The 22,612-nt window shown below is 44.2% G+C and overlaps 1 protein-coding gene across 2 annotated transcripts in view; it reads left to right on the top strand.

The window, feature by feature from the left end:
* LOC119005978 (transcription factor HIVEP3) overlaps positions 1 to 22,612 on the top strand; it is a 47,696-nt gene that overhangs the window by 2,964 nt on the left and 22,120 nt on the right. The gene's annotated exons all lie outside the window — the stretch shown is intronic.

Genomic DNA, 22,612 nt, shown 5'->3' with positions numbered 1-22,612 from the left:
CAGAAAGCTTTGGTATTCAGCATCGCAGCCGCAGACTTGTGCAATAAGTTTGTTCAGGTATAATAAAACATATCTCTCTGTCGGCACTGATTACTGAGAAGCTCAGTCAGTCAGGTTTGTGTGTGTCTGTTTCCCCCTCTGCCACAAGAAACACTCCACTCCATAAGGGCAGTTTTATTCCATTAAAAGACATAGTCTGTAACAATTCTGCCTTAAAATGTCTTCAAATCGACTGGACTGATATAGACTGTTTCTGAGCCGATACTGATGAGCCGATGCTTCTCGTGGTGAATACAGATAAGTTGACCGATAAGTTCATGTATTTGTATTTAAAAAAGAAGTTCTTTAACCTGTAATTTATGCACAACCGAGGGTCAGAGAGTCTAAGACTTAATGAGCGAAAAGGAATCGTTCAATACTCCACAGCCTTAGTAAGATTTGTTGTTCTAAAACGTGACACTTTCCCCTCCTCCCCCAACCCGGTGTGTAAAATGTACTGCAAATTCCAATCGTGTTGTCTTCCTCTGAAACTGTAATAAACAATCCAACTTTGCCAACGACGACACCTTCATCTTTCGCGATCTCGAACTTTCAAGGTGCAAACAACAAATCTAAAAACAAGACCTGCATATTTTGTAGAGTTGTGTACCTGCATTCCCCTACATGTTTTCAACAATACTCGTACCCTGATTTTATTCAAGGTAATGGTGCATGTCGTTAGTATGTATAATTTCCTTTTTCTTCGAGTACATTTAATATCTGGTACTTAAAAACTTGCACCCAAGTATTACTGTATTTGTATGGGTGACTTTCACGTTTACGTAAGTAATAATTTAACACTGTATCTATACTTTTACTTAAGTATGACTTTTTTTGGGCACTTTATCTAAGGCTGAATAGACGCTCACCTGACGTGTCCTCCCCACTTCATCTCTCACGCTATGAGCCCGCCGTGCTGGTGGCGACATGTTTATTCAGATGCATGAGAAATGTTAGAGGGTCGTGTGGAGTTCCTGCTCTGACCTGCAGACACACCTCCCACAGATAACGAGGTTCGATCAAAGTTGACAAGCCGGAGCGGAGGATCAGGGGGATGATCCGCGGAGAGAGAGAGAGAGAGAGAGTGACAGTTTAGTCTGAACGCTGGATGTGGAATCTGTGTTGCGATGCCTCTGGTCCTGACGGTGTGCTCGGTGTTGGCTTGACAGATAGCGTGAAGTATTAAACGGCATGTACGAGCATGTTTGAGTTTTGTTTTCTCGGAGGGAGCATGCAAGAAGGATTGCATTGTTGTCGGTCTCCTTAAAGTGAACTAAACAGACACACACACACACACACACACACACACAGGCCGTAAAATCCTGGTGGCTGGTTGACACAACCTTTTCATGTCTCTGCTGTTGGTCATTAATCCTGTTCTCTGAAGCACCCGAGAAGAATAGACTCACTGTAGTGCTGGGAGACCGGAGTGAACCAGGAACAAGACCTTGGGCTCACACTTTCACAAAAACACACACACACACACAAAGCAAAATGGAGGTCAAGAGTGCCAGCCTGGCAGCTTCACAAATGCCCCACTAGCCCAATAATTTGATTGCATGCATCCAGTTGCACTGTTAACATGGCCTCATCTGCTTTCATATCATTTCGGTCAGTGTGTGTGTGTGTGTGTGTGTGTGTGTGTGTGTGTGTGTGTTTGTGTTAGTATCTATCAGTGTGTGGCCTCGCCTCGCCTCGCCTCAGCCTCTCACCCAGGCCATTGTGTCGGCTGCCCCCTTTTCCGAGCAGAGATAGAATTTCCCCGTGCGTGCCAGCGAGCGCGACTCTGTCCTGTATGTGTGTTAGTGTGGCTGCCTGGCTGGCTCGCTCCCATGTGTGCCAGCCGGGCCAGCCCAGGTTATGTAATGATATATGTGGACGATGATGTACACGTACAAACCGGGAGTGGGCGGCGCAGGTTTCGCAGGGAGGGAAAAGGGATTACTCGTTCAAACACTCCCTTCATCAGAGTTAATCATTAGCTGCTCGCGACACAGTCAGTAGCCAAGTGGAATGTCGAGGGGGTTTGCTGTTTTGTAACGGCGCCCGTCCCTCAAAACATCTTTTTGCAGGTCATGCCGACATGATTTGCGATTTCATATTCTTCTTTTCTTTACATGCTGTGCTCTGTTGTCCCCTTGTATCAGCGGTGAGGACATTTTTGTGCAGGTGTTCACTTTCCACAGCGGTCAGTGTTGTGTAATAGTGACTGTAAGCTCTCTGTGCACCGCTTACCACAGGTATGTCCTGAGAGGCTCAGTCAGGACCTCATGGTGAAGGGACATAAACTGATAAGACAGGTAGAGTGGTAGCTATCACCTGCTGCACATTCAGAGTTAAATGAAGGATTAAACCTGTTCTTCTGGCTCTCTCAGCATTGGAAGATTGTCTACAGATGATTTGTGTGTGTGTGTGTGTGTGTGTGTGTGTGTGTGTGTGTGTGTATCGATCGCTGATGCAGGCGGGGTATTATATTCCATGCCCAGATATCTTCCTCCCCTCTCTCTCCGGGTCCCAAGACAGGAGAACCACACCCCTCGGCTCACACAGTCCCCCTCTGCAGGTGTCTGTTTGCCACACTGATCTGTTTTGATTAACTGGCACCTGCAGAGATAACTTGTGCTTCACTTCCTCCAAAATGTGCCTCTTGTTCTCACTTTGGAGCCGCCGCGTCCCCTCCTCATCCTCTTACGGGAGGATCTCCATCTGTGTTGTCTTATCTTGGTCCCATGACGATGTGCGAAGTGTGTGTGTGTGTGTGTGTGTGTGTGTGTGTGTGTGTGTGTGTGTGTCTGAGTGTGAGAGAGAGAGAGAGAGAGAGAGAGAGAGAGAGGATGAATGAGAACCTTTTTGGAACTCTTAGAACCGATTCTTCTCCTCCCCTCCTCCTCTTTCCCCCTTTCCTCTATTGGTCTGTCCTCGTGTTTCCTCTCCTCTTTCACTCATATTTCGCCGTCTCTCCTCTCCTGTCATCCTTCTCTTCCCTTCTCTCCTTTTGTTTACTTTCTACTCACCCCTCTTCCTTCTATCCTTTCCTCTCCTCCTCCTCGCCCTCCTCACTTCCACCATCTCCCCTCCTGTCTTCCTTCTCTTCCCTCTCTGCTTTCCTTTCCTCTCCCCTTGTCTTGTTGTCTCTTCTTTTCTCCACTCTTCTACTTCCTTCATTCTCTTGCCTCCTCTGCTTTTGTCTCCTCTCGTCTTTCCTCGCTTCGTCCATCTTTTCCATCTCTCCTCTCTGCATCCCCCTCCTCTTCATCTCTCCTCTGTTGCCCCCTCTTCTTGTTTCCTCTGCTTTGTTCTCTCCTTTCCCCCTCTTCTCCTCTCTTCTTTTTCTTGCCTTCCTCTTTTTGTTTACCTTCTGCTCTCCTCTCTTCTCTTCTCCTCGCCCTCTCCTCATTTACTCCATCTCATCTCCACTTAACTTTTATCTTTCATCCTCCATTTTTGTTTCCTTTTCTTTCCATAACGTCTCTTCCTCCTCTCCTCTCTTCCTCTGTCTCCTCTCCTCTCCTCTCCTCTCCTCTCCTCTCCTCTCCTCTCCTCTCCTCTCCTCTCTGGACTCCTTTGTCTCAGAGTGTAAGGCGTCCCTGCAGTAACTACGAGGGAGGATTGGAGGGGATTTCTGCTTGGCGGGAGGGTAAGAGGGCTTTGGGGGGAAAATCCTTCCAGCGCTGCCGGGGATCTGCCGAGCAAATCAAGGCAGCAGGCGACGCTCAAGCACAATCCTCCCCAGCCGTGTCACTGTCACTGAAGCAGAGCAGTCGAAGTAACCCCTGGACACACACACACACACACACACACATACACACACACACATCCTCTTTTAGCTGCACTCCTTAGACAACCCTGTGAAATCTGTGGAGCAGCCTCCAGTAGAATCCAGATGTGTTTTGTCTCTCTCGTGGCGCTGTGAGTCTGCAGTGTGCCATGTTCAGCCTAGAGGAACGCTCTCGCTCACCTGGAGTGCCTTCATGCTCAGAGACGTGCTGGCTTGTGGGGAGCTCTGAGGCACGCTCTGCAGTACGATCCATTATCTGGTAGAAGAAATATCTAAAACAAGTCAAAAAGTGCGCCGCGGTGTGGTGGCACACACACACACACGCACGCACACACACATGCATGGGCATTTGTTATTTCCCGCACAGTCCCTGAAGGCAAGCTGTGCCCTGACATTGTCAGGTAAGGTCATATAAAAGAACGCCTCATTTTAGATGCTGTTAATTATGCAGGAGTGTGGTCGACCGCCGTCACATGGGAAGGTCATTTTCTCCTCACCCCATTAAAGGGCACAGAATTCTACGGATTCTGGTTTGTGTGTGTTGTGCCGGGGTAGAACTTGTCATTTTTGTTGTGGTTTTTGCGACGCTGCTGATGCTGCACTCTGCATCCTGTTTGAGGTCAGATCTAGCTTTAAACGGCTTCGGGTTCTGCAGACGGCTTCCATTTGATCTGCAAATGACTGTGTATTTACACAAGATGTGTTTGTTTGCACTATGTAGGTATGTCTTGCTGCGTGTTTTTCACGTATATATATATTCCATGACTGTTTATGTTTATGATATCTTATGCTGATGCCTCCGTGTTGCAGCCCTTAAGCGAGGGCGTATGTTTCACCTAATTCAGGGTCAATATTTGCATGAACGTTCCTACAAACAACTTTCCCAGCCTGAATGAGAATGAACACAGGGTACCAGTGTGCTTCAATAAAATCAGAGTGCCTGTCATATTCTAGCCCTGCTCTGCCAGACCCATCTCACTACACTGGTGTGTATTCGCTCTGAGTCAGAGCCGTGGAGAGGACGTTCACAGCTTGCTATTATTCTGCAGGAGATGGGGAAGAAAAAAAAAAACCTTCCTGGTTGTTTGATTTTGTAAAAACCAATAAGAATCACCAAGTGTATCCGTTAACTTTGCAAAGCACACCGGTTCTCTCGCTAGATACTTCTGGGGAATGATTTTGCACATGCCTAATTACGTTCAGCAAACATGTGGGAATTTCCCTCTTTGATAATACATTTCTTATTGAGACGGGGGCTTTGGAAACAGCCGCAGTGACTGGAAGAGAGAAGAGACGGGAAGCAGAATAGAATAGTCAGGCAAGGCTTATTACAGCAGCCCAACTAATGAATCAGTCAATTTACAGAAAAGTCATCTGTTTTAATAATCAGTTAATTGTTTTAGTTGTTTTCAAGCAAATATAATGAAATAAAAGCAATTTTCTGGTTCCAGCCTAAATAACCTGATTTGCTGCTTCCCTATTTATCATACAGTAAAGGCAATAGTCCACTGGAGACATCAGACATTTGAAGATATCACCCTGGGTTTTACGAAGCAACAGTTCATAGACCAAACACTTAATCACAAAGCTACACATTAAAGTAATCATCGATCAAATATTCATTAGTTGCAGCCCTACTTACGTTTACTGTACGTTGCATGAGGTGAACATAACAGACTGTACTCTCACAGTCGATTACACATCATGAGCTATATGTTCTCACCCTCAGAATTAGCAAATTACGCTGCTCTCTTTTAGAAATGTGCATGTATGACAGCTACAGTTCTAGGAACGCACTGATTTCCGCTCATGTCTATAAAGCATGCAGAGATGGGAGTAGCCAACAACTGTACTCAAATGTATGTAAAAGTAAGTAAAATATTTTTTCAAAAGACATTTACCGAACTTGGGTTAGGGTTAGGGTTAGGGGGTTAGTAGTCATCAAAATAACTAACTTGAGTACGAATGTGTGAGCTGAAAAGTTACCTGAGTAATGAATAACTGCAGAAAAACAGAACTCTTGGTAATCCATCTGTAAATATTAGCAGTGTGAAACCCATACAGAGCTCCTAGTTTTAGCCATTGTGCTGCCCTGAGTCAACAGTGTGTGGGAGGCTAACAGAGCCTCAGCAGACCTGAGACCAGCTGACCGCCTGCCTCTTCGTGGAATGTGCATGAATGCATAACATATCTTGGTGAGTGAATAAGTTTAACAACCAGTTTCTTTAAAAATCTGCTCAGTTAAGATTTAAAGGATGGTGTATCAAAACTACGCCGAAAAAGTACAAGTTACTCAAAACAGTTACGTTATGTATCAGACCTCTGGCGATATAAAACGGTAGCTGTTGATGAAACGTGCTTGACTTGTGTAATTCATCAAGTCTGCACTGTTTATTTGGCTGCCGGCAACTGTCGGAGAAATACCCATCTCAAATCGGAAATTACAAAGTGTTCAGAAGTGGTCAGCAGACATGGTAGCTTAAGTTAAAGGGAAACTGCGATTTGTTCCAGTTCACATAGTTTTTGTAGCTTTGGTCATTAATTCTGTCTGTTCTATTTGTGGTAATCAATGAAGTCACTGCTGAGATTGCCAGAATGCAGCCAAACCCAAGGTCCAGCTGAGCAGCCAAGCTGTCACCATCACAGTTTACAGACCAACTTTCTGGTTCAACTTTGACCTTTGCCTCACTTTCAATAGTTGCTCTCACTCACAGTGGCCAGGCAGGTGTTATCAGTGATGTCACCTTTATTTGAATTCTATATGAAGTCGTGGCCAATAGATCCCAACTGATTTATCTGTTGGCCAATACTATCAGTCAGTACTGGCTAATCACAGATGTATCAGTATCTCTGTATGTTGTCAATATCGGTCGATATGAAAACGTTTTGGTTTTAGACACACACACACAACAGCGCAGAAAACAATGCTTAAGGTGATTTATAGTTATTGGATTTTGGGCGAAATTTCAATCCACTGATGTCAACAAGTTTATTGTTAAACTGTAAAACATCTTGACTCCATTACAAATCTTTAGCATTTGACAGAAAAAATGGGCTAATAGTGTTTTTTGCCTCATTGGACTTGTATTACTCTTAAGCATTAATAAGCTGTAATGTTGCTGTGTTTTGGAACCTCAACAGTTACTTTGGGAAGTACGGTCCAATGCTGAGGACTGACTAGTCCTAAATAAACATTGCTACTTGAACTTTGCAGGCGCACTGCTCCCACTCCTACTTGACTTCTTATTTGAGCCTTAGTCTGGGTTACTTCTGGGTGTCTGTCTGAAAACCTTAATGATCCTTGATGAGGCAGACTGCTTTCGCTGTTGAGTTCATCCGCTAACGTCGTACATGACAGCAGGTGAATCTCTTCAGGCAGGATCCAGCTCCTCAATGCTCTGTGGCCTTTTGTGAGGTAATCTCGTGTCACATCGGTGGCACGTGTCAGGGTGGAGGGCGGTCAGGTGACTTCTTTGCTTCTCAGTGTGAAGTTATGGAGCGACAGCAGAGAAAACAACTTGTTTAATATTGCAAATGTTGTGTCACACAGACTCACCCGGCGTAAATTGGGAAAATAAACAGACGTTGAAAGAAAAAAGCGCCAGCGGCTCGTCGCAGGGGCGGCATGTTTATCCTCTTGCGACCAAAGGCTAAAGCCAAGGTTTTCCTCGCCTCTCTGCGGCAGCAAGGATGTATGAGATGGGCTGGAGTGTGGGTAAAGCTGCGGAGAGAGGCGGAATGAAGGGAAATAGTTGAGGCTCGACAGTCGACAGTCCTGCACGCAAGGTCCATTTATCAATCCAATTTTTCTCTACCTGCTTATCCTGCGCCGTCTCATGAGATCTGAAAGGTAATCCAGCACATAACGCGTCGACTTGAGAAGACTCGCCGGCACACATCTTGGCGAAAAGGGACAGAGAATAGCTGTTGGAATCTCTCCCTCGCTCACAGGTGTTACAGTGATTTGTATTATGTAATCCTCCTGTCCCCAGCAATCTCAAACAGTCAGCAGTCCCACTGTTTGCACCAAGGTAGTCCCCCACCGCCTCCATCGTTCTCCTGCTTTGCACAGTCAGCACAGTGCTGTAGGGAGCGACCCCGGCTTAGTCACTGCAGACTTTGATTTTTCATCAACACACTGCAACTATAATGTGCTTAATGGCACTGCTGCGCCCGTCCTCTGAGGACCAGCCTCTCGCCCCGATGTCATCTGACAGGTTGGCGGGCCAGCGGCGAGTTGGGGGTAGGGGGGAGGAGAAGGAGGCTGTTGGGCGCAAAGTGCTCCCGGGGTGAACTCCATATTTCACTCTGACACCTGCACCCACAGGGAGACCAGGCCTCTCCTGGTTCTCTGGGACCCTCTCTCTTTCTTTTGTCCCGCCAGTGTAACCATCTGAGAGGCTGATTAGGATTCTTTGGGAGTACAGTAGCTGGAGCAGCGGGGCTGGGTTCCCGCTCGCAGGCCCTGAGTAGGGTGTCCATTACTGTGGGAGTGCCTAAATTACACAGAAGAGGGAGATCAGGAGAAACCCCAGTGAGAGTTTTGGAGAGGGAGGAGGAGGAGGAGGAGGGGTGGAGAAATCAATTTGTGTCTGAGCGAACAGAGGATTACAGACACACAGACACATAGTTGAAGGTGTAGAAAAAAAAGATGGACACATGAGCTGAAAATTGTCTTTCTGGCTGTAAATGTTGTCCTGCCGTCAGTGTGAAATGTCCCTTTGTCAGTCCCTCCGGTCTTGTGAGTGCGAGCTGTCCCCGTTGCTAAGCCAGCAACAGTCTTTCTTTCATTGGTCACGGTGGTGTGTTTTGGAGTGCGTGATTGCTCACGCTGTTATCAGCATTACAGATGCGAAAGTCACAGGTTTTCGGACGGTGACTCGGCGGCTTTGGAGTGGCAGTGAGGGTAGAAAAATGGCTTGTTTTTCCTGGACTTTTTTGCGCAGACATTTTTTCCTCTTCTGCTGCTCAAGTGCAGCCGCAAAACTCAGGAGCTGCAGTTTGCTTTGCAGAGAGGATCAGTGCCTCATCCCATCAGTCTGTGTAATGCACTGTTTATTGCTTCTCTGTGTAACTACAGTGTTATCAGATTAGCCACAGTGCAGGGGGGGTTTTTTTGTTTTTTTTATAGTGAACATTGTGTTTCATTGTATTGGCCAAGTCTTCTACACTTCAGTCTGTGAGATTTTCAAAAATGTTATCCCTCTAAAGCCTTTAATCTGAGGGTGAGATTTATTGATCCACTTATTTTCATCTTACATCAGTCATGGCTCTGTGGATGGCAACATGGTTCTTTCAGTCCTCTCTGACTAAAATGACTCTTTGGGGTGGATATGCCGTGAAGTCTTGTTCTGATCTTTGTTGTTCCTAAATTACTGACGAGCTGACTTTGATGATCCCCTGACTCTCATCCCCTGACAATTTAGATTTTGAGTGAAACAACTGTGTAGGTTGGACTGCCTTAGACTTTGTACAGCTGACTTCTTCTCTGGCACCACCATCAAGTCAAAACTGCAGTCTGTCCAATACTTTGGTACTTAATAAACTAATGGCAGAGACATAAACGTCATCTTCACTTTCTGCAGTGCTAATTAGCAAATGCTAGCATGTTAACAGAATATACTTTATGAATCTTACACCAACATTTGTACTTACATGTGGGTTAGTCTGCTAAAAGTGGGCAATAAATCTTTACACGTTGCTAGTAGACGGCTTTACCTTTCTGGCTACACTTTAATGGAATGTCACCGTTGACGTCACAGACTGGTGGGGAAACAGGAATCCGGTGAAAGCAGCATGGAAGCAACTTTCATTTTAATAGTGATTACTTATTTCTTTCCTTAACTTAAGCCTCTTTTATGAACTCACCACATGTCAGCCCGGTTGTCATGTTTTCATCACTGCTGATTGGAGCTTGAACTAAAAACCCCACATAGCTGATTGTACCCTGTCCCACTTTAAAAAGCCAGATGCTAGTGGCGATTTTATGTCCAAATTAGCATGCTGATATTAGCATTGAGCTCTGAGAACAATGTTGTCTGTCTACAGCCTCATGAAAGACACTAACATGACTTTTAGTATGAAATTATTTCTTTAATAACATTGTATGTCTCTCTGTCACTAAATATCTCTAATAAAATCTATAAAGTTCATATTTTTTTAATTGACGTAGTTTCTGTTAAAGCTGCTCAACACTTTCTCATATTGGGACAAACCCAACATGTAACCCGACAGGTGAACTGTTTTTGTAACCCGAACATGTAAACTGAGAGACAGTTTATGTTGACGTCCACGTGCAGGATGGCGATCTGTCAATCATCCTCCGTACAACCTACGTGAGATGACGTCTCTCCCGACCACACGCCTGTTGAGTCTTGCCAGACCACAATGAGCAGAGTGAAAACTGTGGGCTGACAAGATTGATTCTGCCAAGACCTGTCAAATGTGTGTTTGTGACAGTTTGTGTTTTTGGTAGGTGCCAGCTCGTGCATGTGTGTGTCTCTGCGTGTGTGTGTGTGTGTGTCTGACCATAAAATCCAGAGAGAGTTCTCACTGAACCTGAAACAGTCCTGACTTCCCTCTAGAATCACAAACCGCAGGAGTGGAGTTCCTCCTTCCCTCTGCTGCGTTTGTTCAGACGCTGGTTAACTTTGGTGGTATGCACATTTTCAGTTTTCCTCGATTTGCAGTCAGACTGCTTCAACAATGAGAGTTATCCCTGCCAGTCCCCAGATTTGATTTTCTAGGTCTTTAGATTAGATTTGCGTTCTCGGTTTAGCAGCTCACTGCAGGGCACATCTTGCCATTTGTTTCAATTTTGTGGTTTCAAGCTTATGACTTCCTCATCTGCTATTTAAATGGTCTATAAACACATTTCTGTTCTTCCAGAAAGTTATGTTGTTAGACTCCTTCCATTGTAGCTTTTGTAGCACCTGAGGCTGTTCCATATCTTTACGACATAATAGTGCGATACCAATATTGTTCTGCTGGTTTCTTTAGTCCTATTTATAAATTTACATATTGTCTAATGAGAATATCTTGAGTTGAATGCATCTATAACTTTTAGTAATTACACATTTATTGAGCAAAACAATGTCATAACTTGCACTTTTGTGATCATATGCAAGTTTTCTCAAAATGTTGCAGACACCTGAGAAGCTCTGATGAGCTATAATCCACTTCATTTTGTGCCTAAAATAAAGTTGTCTGAAGCTGCTGACCACAAAAGGTCAGCTGAAAGGGTTGTTAACCACAAACGTCATGAAGGTTTCCCTTATCGGTCAGCTCTAGAGGAACTGAAGAAACATTTTGGTGGCTTGTTGAACAAGGCGGCTTTAATGCACAGGTTTACCTGGGCTGAAGCCGAGGGGCCTCCTGACTTCAGGGGCCTCACATGTTCAGGTTAATCAATTCTTCCCGGGCTGCGCCGCCACTGTAAACAAACGTACCCCACTCGCAAATTTGCGACGACGTCACACACAAAAGCTGCTGCAGAGCAGAGGTGAGCTGAGCTGCTACATGCGATGCGCTGAGGAGAAATGTCGTCCTGGCAAAATTAAAAGTCTGACTGCATTTCACAAACAAGGACGACACCTGGGGATCGTCACCTGTAATACCTGTAAGAGGGATCTGTGTGCCAAAGGCAGTAATACAACTAATATGTCCAAGCATTTGGCCACACAACACGGCATTATACTCCAGCAATGCCATGTGTTTGACGCACTTAGCAGCAATAGAGCTAGCACAAGCACAGCTGATAAAATTAAACAACTGGCCAGCGTCGTTTTACTTATTTTAGTATTATTTATTTGTTTATTGAGGACTCATTTGTTTATTCTCAGCAGTGAATAATTAAGATTTATATTAATAAACCTGAAATGTATTTTAATAAACCAGGTTGTATTCTTTTCTGTACTCATGTACTACTTGTTTTGTTATGTTATGATATGTTAATAACAATATTATGGTGTTTTCTGGCTCAAAGAGGGAGAACTGTTGTATGTCTCGAAAGAAACTAATGCATTTTGTGAGGTAGATTACCTAGATATTACAGAATGAGACTCTATAAATCGAGGGGATGGAGGGCCTACAAAACCTCTCAGCCCCGGGGTCTAACATTGGTTAAGGCGGCCCTGATGTTGAAGGTGATGTCACTCTGCACGAACACTGTCGATCTGCGCATTGCACTCCTATAACACTGTTGGACGCATTATGGAAAGGTTAGAAACAGTCAACTGACACAGCAGAACCAGAGACATCACCTAACTTGTTTCACACATTCGTCGTCCTTTTTTAAATCTGGTTTACATTACCCTCAATGCACCTTAGCCACTGAGTGACACCACTGGAGGCAGTTTGTCAGATTACATGTAGCTTCCTCTGGAAAAAAACTACTTTTTCTTTTTTCCTACTCCCCAAAAGCTGTTAACACATGTTGCATAAATTCGTGGAGTTACCATTTAATTGTGAAGGGAATATACAGGGATGTTATCCCCAAAAGAGGCATCCACATATTGTTGATGGCTTGAAAGAAATTGTGCTCCAACGTCAAAATATAATTTCTTGGGAAAACAGCAGTGTGTTTTCATTGACCCTCACTCGGCTGGTGCGTCAGCAAATCAAGAAATCATTTGACTGTGATACCGTATGAAAATGAAGCCACCCCCATCAAACAAGCTGTACAATGGAAAATTACTTGGAATGTTTTCATATATATATACATAAACACAAAAATCATAATATTGTCAGCTCTGTGACAAATTGATATGCTGCCCTCTCCAGGCGCAGCTGAATCATCTGGAGCAGGGTGAATTGGAGCCAGCTGACCACGAAGCCAGCAAAATCAAAGCATGAAAAACTATTGAAATTCCATCAACAAAAGTGAAACTGTGTCAGAAAAAAACTGTCCCAGGATAAATGAAAGAGCTGCTCCATGGTACAAATGCTCACTCACAAAGAGATGAAAACATGTCAGTTTGCTGTCATTACATGAAAGCACAAGCTGATGTTACATATTCTGTCAAAGAGGTGTTTTTTTTTTTGGAAAATACAGTTGTTTGTTTTCTTGTGGGGAGTTTTCACGTCTCATTAGACAGAAGGGTACATTAAGCAGCAGGTTAGCTTAGCTTAGCAAAGAGGCTGGAAAAGGGGAAATGGCTAGGTTTGCTCTGTCCAACAGTAGAGAAATCTGCCCTATACTTTTAGACACATTACACAAGTCGGATATAACACTTGTTGAGCTTTACACTGAGATGCACGACAGCTGTTATTTTAGACTTCTTGTAAGACCAACCCTATTCTGTCTGTTATTGGTTGGCTTGATTGTTTGCATTCCATCTGCTTGACTTAAGCTGTGAACCCACGCAGTAGTGCTGGTAATGTCTGTTTTTCTTTCGGCTCTGATCCAGCAGTTTATGAGCTGTAGTTTCCCAGGTAAACACAACAATCTCCTCAGCCTCTCTCTTTAGATTGAATCTGTTTTTTAACAGGAAGAAGGCGCCAGTTATTTGAACCTGTGGCATATGAACACAATAGATGCAAGCCCGTCAGATGGGGAGTCGGGCCAGTCCGGTGAGGTTTTTAATAATGTGTGCGTTCGCATCGAGAGAGAGAAACAGATAATAGGAGTCAGAAAGGAGCCATCGAGGGAAAACATGGAGGCCAGCATCAGGGATGTCCCTCATGCACCTTCTGACGCCTCCAAACCAAAACTGACTGCTCCTGCCCCGACCCCAGCACTGGGGCCTCCAGACTCCTCTGACCTGAATGCTCCAGCCTCAGGACACGGTACTGCTATGACCGTTACGGAACCATTAGCAATAGATGACCATGCAGATGTTCAGTGACTTAGACCATTGCAGTTGCCACAACTCAAGATTTCATCATGAAACAGTTGTGCTAAAATGTTCCTTGGAGAATTTATTGCAACATTAATTGAGGAAATAAATTACACTGCTATCAATGCAATGTATAAAACTTAGGCAATCTCTAAGTTCACCCTCTGTAAAAACTCGTCTGTGGTTCTTGCACACTTTATATCCCACAGGCCCACCTACATCAATATTCCTGGCTACGCTACTGGTGTTGAGGTGGCTCATTCAGTTGGAAAATTGGTACCAGTAAAAAGTTTCACAATCAGTCCCACAGAAAACTTTTTTCTTTTATTTAGTCAGCAAAAATGAAAAGATAATTAAAAACGTGGTTCTTGTAGTAATGACTGATAACTGTGGTTGATAAGCAACCAATAAGTGCCTCAATGAGATCGTGGTGAGATTAAGTAATTTGGTTAGCGTAGTATTTCGTAAATGTGTGGCCTTCAGGTTTCAATTATATTTGGTATTTTACAACATGCTCAAACTGATTTTACCCAATGAGAACCAATAATTGGAGCTATCTTCTCTATAATGGCTAATTTGCTTCATCAGGCAATTATTTGGTACCCTATCTGCGGTCCTGAGGTGAGCAAATGCTCTACCTGAGGTTATACTAAGATTACAGTGTTATCTGGCAACCTGGTACGACAGAAAGTTCATACAGTAAACACTCCCAGTGGGGAAACATTCTTCAGGTAACGTAACGATCTGATGTGTTGATATCTATGGAGTGAAGCCTGGCTTAGGGCTTGTTCACAGACAGTGCTTCAACCTGTATTGAATGACAAATCAACCGTACGTAACCGGGCAAGAATTAACAGGAAATCAATGTATCCAGCCACCTATCCTACATCAATACACTGTCTCGCTTTCTCGCCATAAGCCTGTTCATCTCTCTGTCTTTCTCGCTCTCTCTTGTTCTCTTTCTCCCTGCCTCTTTTTTTTTCTGACTGTGTCTCTGCAGTGTGCTTCTTTGAAAGCCACAGCATCTCTATTTTAAGGACATCTTTGTTTCACTGCTTTGTATTCAAATGATCAGGCTCGCAGGCAGGAGGATGCAGCTCTGAGGACGAGTGTGTTGGTGGGGAGTGGAGGGGAGAGAGGTGGCGAGCCGATTTTTTGGAGTCGGGTTTCTCCCAACCAGATCGTTATTAGGTGACGACAGCTGGAGGAATGCGCCGCTAATTCCCCTAGCGTGGGTCACGTGACCTTTGGGGTCGCTTACCTTCAAAAGCGATTTGAACGGGCTGGGCGGTTAGGGGAGCGAGATATGTCTGTTTATAATGTGTGTGTCATATACCTTATATGTACACCATGATTCGATCTCATTCAGAAGTAGGAATATGGGTTTATTTCCATACCCCGTAACCAGACGGTGTGGCTGCGTGTGGCCTTCCCTAGCGGCCAGACTAGACTGCACCTCCTAGTAACAACGAGTACAGCCGGTGACACATTTCTGTCCGTCTCCTCGCACAAAGTGGGCCATTTGGTTTGCAGAAGAGTGGGCGTTTTTTTGACAAACAAAGGTGTCTCATGATTTAAATCTTAGAACAAAATCCATTTTTTGTCGCAGCAAAGACCTTCTTCCAAAAGTAACTTCATTTCCTTGTAGTCAGAGTTTTGGTGAAAAAAAAAAAAAAAAAAAATTGGACGGTGCTTGTTTGCTTTCCCTGGTGCTTTGTTACTAAGCAGCACACAGGTATTGACTCCTGTCTTCAAGTCTTAATCCTTGTGTTTGCAGTACACTAATGCTCTGTTTTTTTAGCTCTCTGTTGTTGACAACTGTTACTGTACAGATAAGATTTGCACAGTTAAAGCAGCACTTTGTCTATGATTAAACCTATTTGAACTCAATAGACCTACGGTGGACCCATCAGTACAAATAAATGTAGGTTGGACAAAGACAAACCCGATCTTTATGTAAATTGTGATGAAAATCCTGAACTGTACAAGTAGATAATTATGTAATCGGCAAAACATCAAGAAATCTTCATTAGATTAAATGATATGATATTTCAGTCATCTGCTTTGTTCAGGTGTGTAGTTACATTATGCCAGATGTTAAAACTCAGAGAAATCTGATTTCATTCAAGGTAACAGTCTGTTTCATTTGGTCACCTCTCATCATAGCACTTTACCCCCTCTAGTTGCTGTAACGTCCGGGGGAAACATCAGAGGATACAAGGGTGAGGAAGGAACCTCGTGTTAATCACGTCAGATAGTTTTTCATCTGCAATGATGGCAGCTTCCATGATCCCTTGCTATTTCACGTCATCAAAACGAAATAAGAATCGAGTACACATAATGTACTTTTTCAAGTATGAGTATCCACCGAATAAAATATTTGGATGGAAGGTAGGAAGGAAGGAAAAACCTAACTGGGTAACTATAAAAATGTATTCTTTAAAAAGTTCTCTTACTCTTGTGATCGAAATATTGATCTGAAACTCGATAATGTGGCTGTTCTGTAAATGGGTTCCTACATAGAAATTAAATACAGCAACTTCTGATCAACTTGTGTCAATTTCCAGCTTAAACACTTTTAACCAAGCCATGCCTGCATTGGGGTTAAGCCACGCACATCTCCATATCAAAGTGTGGCAGCAGATACGGATGATTTAGTTGGTTGGACAGATACAAATAACCTTGTACTCGCTCATCCCTAGTCTTTTGTTGAGCCAACACAAGCAGCAGAAATGACATACTGTATGTTTAATGGTTCAGTGTTTTTAATCAGGGCATCCTGGATTTTAATATTTCCATAAATCTCTCTCTTCAGTGTCAATGAAGTGCAGACACAAGCAGATAAAGAATGTTATATAATATAGGTGACTGTCAAAATGTGGGAAAGTACCTCATGTAACTTTGAAGCTACTTGGTTCACTGAAATAATGAAAAAGCTCATATTATTTTTTAGTATCCGTCCATGCAGAACAGTTCAGATTACTGCCTTCACCTCAGTATAATGGAGGTCAATTGATTTTTGTTTGTCGGGCTTGAAGCTTTAAAAAGTTGCGTCGTTTAACACATTTGCAGCAACTTTTCTTTTTACTTTCTTTTTACAACTGAGGATCATCGAGTAAACAGGATGTTTTTGTGTTTTTGAAAGGAAATGTTGCTGTTGAGTTTTTTGTGATTGTACTATGAGCCTTCCATTCAGCTCAATTGAAAGGGGTTGGAGCAGAACTCTCAGAAGGATATCCCAAGAATCTGAACAATTAAGCCAAAACTATCAGCAGGACCACACACCACTAGAGAAACATTTCAATAGAACCAACCTTTTAATTGTAGATTCAGAGAAAATAGTGGGACCCTTAGTTTCTGAAGGGGGCTCAGATAGAGAAGTATGGTGACAAAAATCAAGAACCAGATCCCTCTGAAATAAATGTCATCCACAACTGTTTCAGATTAACAAAACAGACTGTGCATACAGTAAGCATGCTTCAGCGCAGTTCATTGTTGACATGTATTCTGTAGTTTAAGCATTTTACACACACACACACACAGATTTACTGCACTTGATTGTCGTGTTTGATTGATGAGCTGTCGCTCTCTGCCCCTTAGTGTCAAGATATTGAGACAGCACACAGCATACACATTTGATAGCCTTTTATAAGATTGTCTCAGATGGCAGATAGAGTCACTGCTGTGGGTCGGAGTACTGAGAACACAAAATGACCACATACAAGAGCTCTCTACGTCGCCGTGTCTCTCCTACGCATTTGTGCACACTGTTTTTCTCCACTGTCTTGTTATTCTTTGTCTCGCGCTTGTTCTCCCTCTTAACACATGTGCTCATGCACACCTCCACTTTTTAGAGAAACAAACACATAAACAGACGGGTCATGGCACATGGCGTTTGGTGTATGTGCGCTGGATTTGGAGGGCAGCTGACAAGGCGTTTACACGTCAGGAGAGTCTCTGTTGACAGGCCACTAATGCAGCGTGGCACCGGGCAGAATGGGCAGCGGAGGAGGGAGAGTAAACTGTAAACCAACACTTAGGCTGAATGGGGTTGTTTGTCACTGTGGGTAGCAATTACTTGGACTGGCCTGGCTTTGAGTAAACTCCCTGATCAGGAGGGTGCCCCTCTGCCAGGCCTGGAGAGGAGGGCTGGGGATGGAGGCCGTGTTGATACATTCTGCGGCCTGGTGCTGGTGTTTGAACACACTCAGGCTGAGCTTCCACCTGTTGACTCTTCCCCCGCGCCCATGTTTGTGCAGACAGCGCTGAAAGCACCAGCAGCTCTGACTTAACATCTCGAATTAACATAGTCACAGATAACTTGTGCAGATAAGGCATGGCGCTGGGTCATGCACAGTGCTACTACAGCAGTGCTCGTTGTACCGGCTGCAGCGTCACACAGGATGCACACAGCAGCAGCTGCAGAAAGAGGAACTAGCACAGGCTTTCCCATTGCAGAGGAGGAATCCACATGATATAATGTTTTCATTGTTGGATGATAAGGCCTTAAAGGTGCAGTGTGAGGGAATTTTAATTGTAAACATTGACAAAATTAACTAAAAGTAACAACAGAATGTGCAGAAACAACAATTTCAAAGTTATTGCACCCATGAATTGTGTTGCAGAGTCCCATCCCAGTCAAAAGCGCCTGTGCTATTGGTGTAAGCACCAACATTCCCTTGGCCCTCGAGCTCCCAGTCCGTACTGCTAACTGCGTGCCAACTGAGCTACCTAGCTAATGGCAGCTAATGTTTGCAGCTATTCTGGTGATATGCTGCCCCCTATTTGTTTAGAGTGTAAATTCAACTGCAATACGTAAACATTTGCCACCTCCCTCTACCCTTAACCACAATGCACCTTAGCCACTGAGTGACATCAGTGAGGCAATTTATCAGAATACATGAAACTTCTCCTGGGGCCACAAAAAGGCTTTAAAATGCCTTCTTTTTTTTTTTTTTCGCATAATGCAGTAGAACTCCCCAAAACCTATAAACACACTTTGATGTGTTAAGTTGATGGAGTTGCTCTTTCATGAAAGGCATAAATCTCAGTTGGAGATTTTTCTCATGGTACTGAGTTGTTTCATAGTTATTAGTGATCTGCGTCCTCTCGATCACCTTAACTGGAGACGATCCTCTCATCACAGCTTTGCCTCATTCTTTACAGTTTCACCATGACTGAGAGAGCAAATATGAAGCAGCCGACTGTGAACGACGGGTACAGTAAGCTGCGTGGGAGAATTTGCACTGTGATCTTGACATCCACGCATCAGTGAAACTTGTGGGCGCAGGGAGGACAGCTTTTGAGAATGTCAGTTCCTCTTTCTATATTTATCTCGATCCTGCCCCCCCCCCCAGCCCTCCATGCTTTGTCACTCTTTTATTTCATTTGCACACCACTCGCGCTGCATTTTGATGTTCGGTGTCGAGCTGTCAAAAGGCAGTTGAAGTGTCTTTGACAGACACTCAGTATCTGTTTCACTTCTGCTGCAGTAACTCCCAACGAGGCTCCGGAGTCTGTTTGTTCACCGCTGCTGTCCCTGATGTATTTGTGTTTCATGTCAGAAGTCCATTTTGCCTTTGAAGCAGTGAATCAAACCTAACGCTTAATACTGTATAACTTTAATAGCTGGGTTCCCACGACACTGGCAATTTGCGAATGATATATCAGCTCTATATATGGTGGTATCACTTACCAATCAGGGACATTACTCAGGGCCAGACTGCTTTCCATAATCACTACCCACAGCAACCCTGGAGACATGGTTTCCTGGTAGCCTTCCTCATAATATACACCAAGTTTACTTTGCCGCATGTATAGACAGTGGTGCTTATTAATGCTTCTGCACCATGGAAAAGGAAAAGATAATGAGAGTGTGAAACTGAGAACTAAACGGGGAGAGAGTGGCTGCAAAGAGGGAATTGTGCGTTTGTGTGTCTCAGAGAAATCGAGAGGAAAGGAGAAAAACGAGAGGCAGAGAATCTCCTGAAGATCAGAAAAAAAGGGATACTGAGTGAAACAGAGGGTGGTCAGTCATTCAGTGTTTTACAGGATCGGATATCACATCTGCTGAAGATACGTATCGATTGGCATTAACAAAAGACTGGCAAGCTCGACTCCATTAGCAGGCCATTCGGTTGCACGTCTAAAACCCTTTTCCACTAGCTGTATGTTGTCTTTTCACATATTTTTGTGTGGATGTACATATGTGTAGTTGGATGCCTAATCCAATATTTTAGATTTATTGCCAAGGCACCACTAGATTATCACTTTCTTAATATTTAATCTGATATTTTCTGATTTAAACCACCGTTTTGTTAGCTTAAACTGTATTTTATCCAGGCTTAATTCTTTCTTTTAATTGACCATCATGAGTCAATAGTGTCATTTTGTCAGTTTGTGGTCATTAACAAAAGTTTTGATCAAAAAGTTTGAGCACAAACATTAGCAAATGGTGTTGCTCAAAGAAAAGTTGGGTAAACAAAGTCTTGAGGATTTGTCCATTGGCAAACATGACCGTCTGTTTCATGGCAGTCCATCAGTAAGTGTTGAGATATATCAGTTTGGACCAAAGTGATTGACTGTCCAACCAACAGACCGACAACTGACATCTCTAGAACCAGGCCCTAGCATGGCGAAAAGTAACATTTTTGGTATGATAGGTATATTGACAACTTAAGTTGTTGTAGCTTGGGAGGAAAATGTCAAATGTCAAATTAAAATGTAGTTAAGTTTTCTTTAGTTGTATTTTCAAGTGTAGGGGTTTTTTAATTTAATTTATTTTTTTTAAATAAACAGGTAAAAAAACAGGTAGAAAAATACTGCGCCACAGTGGCTTTTATAAACTAGGTGGGCTCCCTCTTTAAATGTATTTTGTTTCTATCATAATACCACAGTTATATGTACAGAGGGTTGTCAGTTTACTGGAAGACCACACGTCTGAAATAATCTGCCCTCAGGACAGAGAGAACCCTCTCTGGGTACTCCCAAATTTGCCTGTTTTACTGCCTGTGTCTGCATTTTATGGGGTGAAAGTCCAAAAATATGTCATCGGTATGGTTGTCTGAAAATGCACAAACCACTCATTTGGTCTGTGGCCGCTCCAAAACAGCATGAAGTTTAAAGCATAATGTTTGCATTCTAGGTGTTGCTTGCCTCTGCATTATATTGTATAGGTAGGTGCCTGTCGTATGCATGAAATCACGTGACCGTACCACAGGGGAGCCCTTGTTTTCATTTACTGTAAACGAGAACAGCTTTGCATAATGTGAGCCTGACATGCTCGAGGGGCAGCCAGTCGTATACGGTCTACACGTTTATTACAGCATCGTGAAAGCTTGATTTTACACCTTCACAATTGTTGCACTTCCCACTTTGATCCCAAGCTTCAAAGATAGTATCTTCCTTGTCGTTGCTTCTAGGTCTCTCTCTCGCGCCCAACCAGACTGTGTGTCTGCAGCTCGGTCCCAGCCTTGCTAATCGTTACGTCTGTGTAGGGCAACTTTCCTGTCAATCATCGGCACAGTGGCAGTCTTGTTCCCGGGCCTCTGCCCCCCCCCTCAACCTTCCCGTCAGAACCCCTCAGTCTGAGGAACAGAGGACAAAGGGATGACGGATGGGTGAAGGTCCCTCGCAGGGAAGTACAGTAGAGAAGGTGTGTGCTGTAAAGGGTGACAATGAGCACATTCAGGCAGACACAATACAGAGCCTCGGCCAGCAAACCCAGCAGCCTGTGAGTAGCCCAGCATCAGGCCAGTACAGTCCCCCTACAGCAGTCAGCCAGCAGCCACACGGAGCCAGGGGTAATCACCAAGTCCTGAACAACACCCCTATTGACTGGGAGCAAATAAAATAAGAGAGGAGACACAGAGCAGAGGAGGGAGAATATAAGGGGGGCAGCTGGAGCAGGAGAGGAGGCGAGTGGAGGAGAGAGGAAACCAGAATGAGAGAGCAAATGAGCAGGTGTATGGTAGAAGAGGCTGAACAGAAACAAAGAAAAAAAACCAGTAACATCTTTTCGTCTTGACTCATCCCCTCGGCTGGCCGTGAGTCCCACCAGGCCACCACGTGTTGCCGGCCTGTAAGGATCCATGTTCCCCTCCGCCTGCCTTCTGATCCGCAGCCCAGCCATCCACTCCTCTCGCTCTGTGTGTGCGCCGGCTCTTCTCTGTGCGAGTGTGTTTATTTTAGAGTGTGTGACTCACGCTTCCTGTACTCTGCCAATGAGGCAAAGCTCTATGGAACAGCAGGACCTCCGTTCATTCTCAATTCTCTCTTTCTCTTTCTGTTTCTCTCCCTCGCTCTCTCTCGTGTTGCGCCGCTGATAGGCCTAGCCCGGGCTCTGCGTAACGCGGGGGCTTGCTTGAATGGATGCCACTCTGGAATACATTTACAGAGGCAGCACAGTGGCACTCTGGAAGGAACTGGAAGCGAGAGATGTTGATGTAGGCAGAGGGTTTGTCACTTAGCGGGGGAAGGATGTGTTTTGTGTTGTTTTTTTCTTCTCCCTCAACCACCACCACTGCAATAAGATGCTGATGAGGAGGTGAAAATTGCAAGGAATCGCCTCCAGGGTTCAGGGGAAAACCCCGTGCAAGACCTGTTTGTAATCCTACCTACGGGCTGCACGCCAACGTCGTTGAATGTGTGCGAGCAGACGCGCCTGTCCTGAATCCAAACATACGCGTCGCCGGTTGCGTTAACAATCAGAAACGTGACGACTGACAACTATTCCCATGGTTTCCAGGAGGTTCGTGTCATTCTCTGAGACGTTAAGGGAATTTGGGGTTCTTCTTGCTACCGCATCTCTCTCATCCTCCCCTCACGTTTTTACAGTGGAAACATTCATTTAGTGTCTCTCCCCATCAGTTTTTTTTTTTTTTTTTGCCTCACCCCTCTCTCTCTCTCCCTCTCTCTCTCTCTCTCTCCCTCTCTCGGCAACACACCCACTCAAACAGTC

This window comes from Acanthopagrus latus, chromosome 17 (assembly GCF_904848185.1).
Source record: "Acanthopagrus latus isolate v.2019 chromosome 17, fAcaLat1.1, whole genome shotgun sequence".
In the NCBI taxonomy this organism is placed as follows: Eukaryota; Metazoa; Chordata; class Actinopteri; order Spariformes; family Sparidae; genus Acanthopagrus; species Acanthopagrus latus.
The sequence above is the reverse complement of the archived record's forward strand: the minus strand, read 5'-3'. Positions and strand labels throughout refer to the sequence as shown.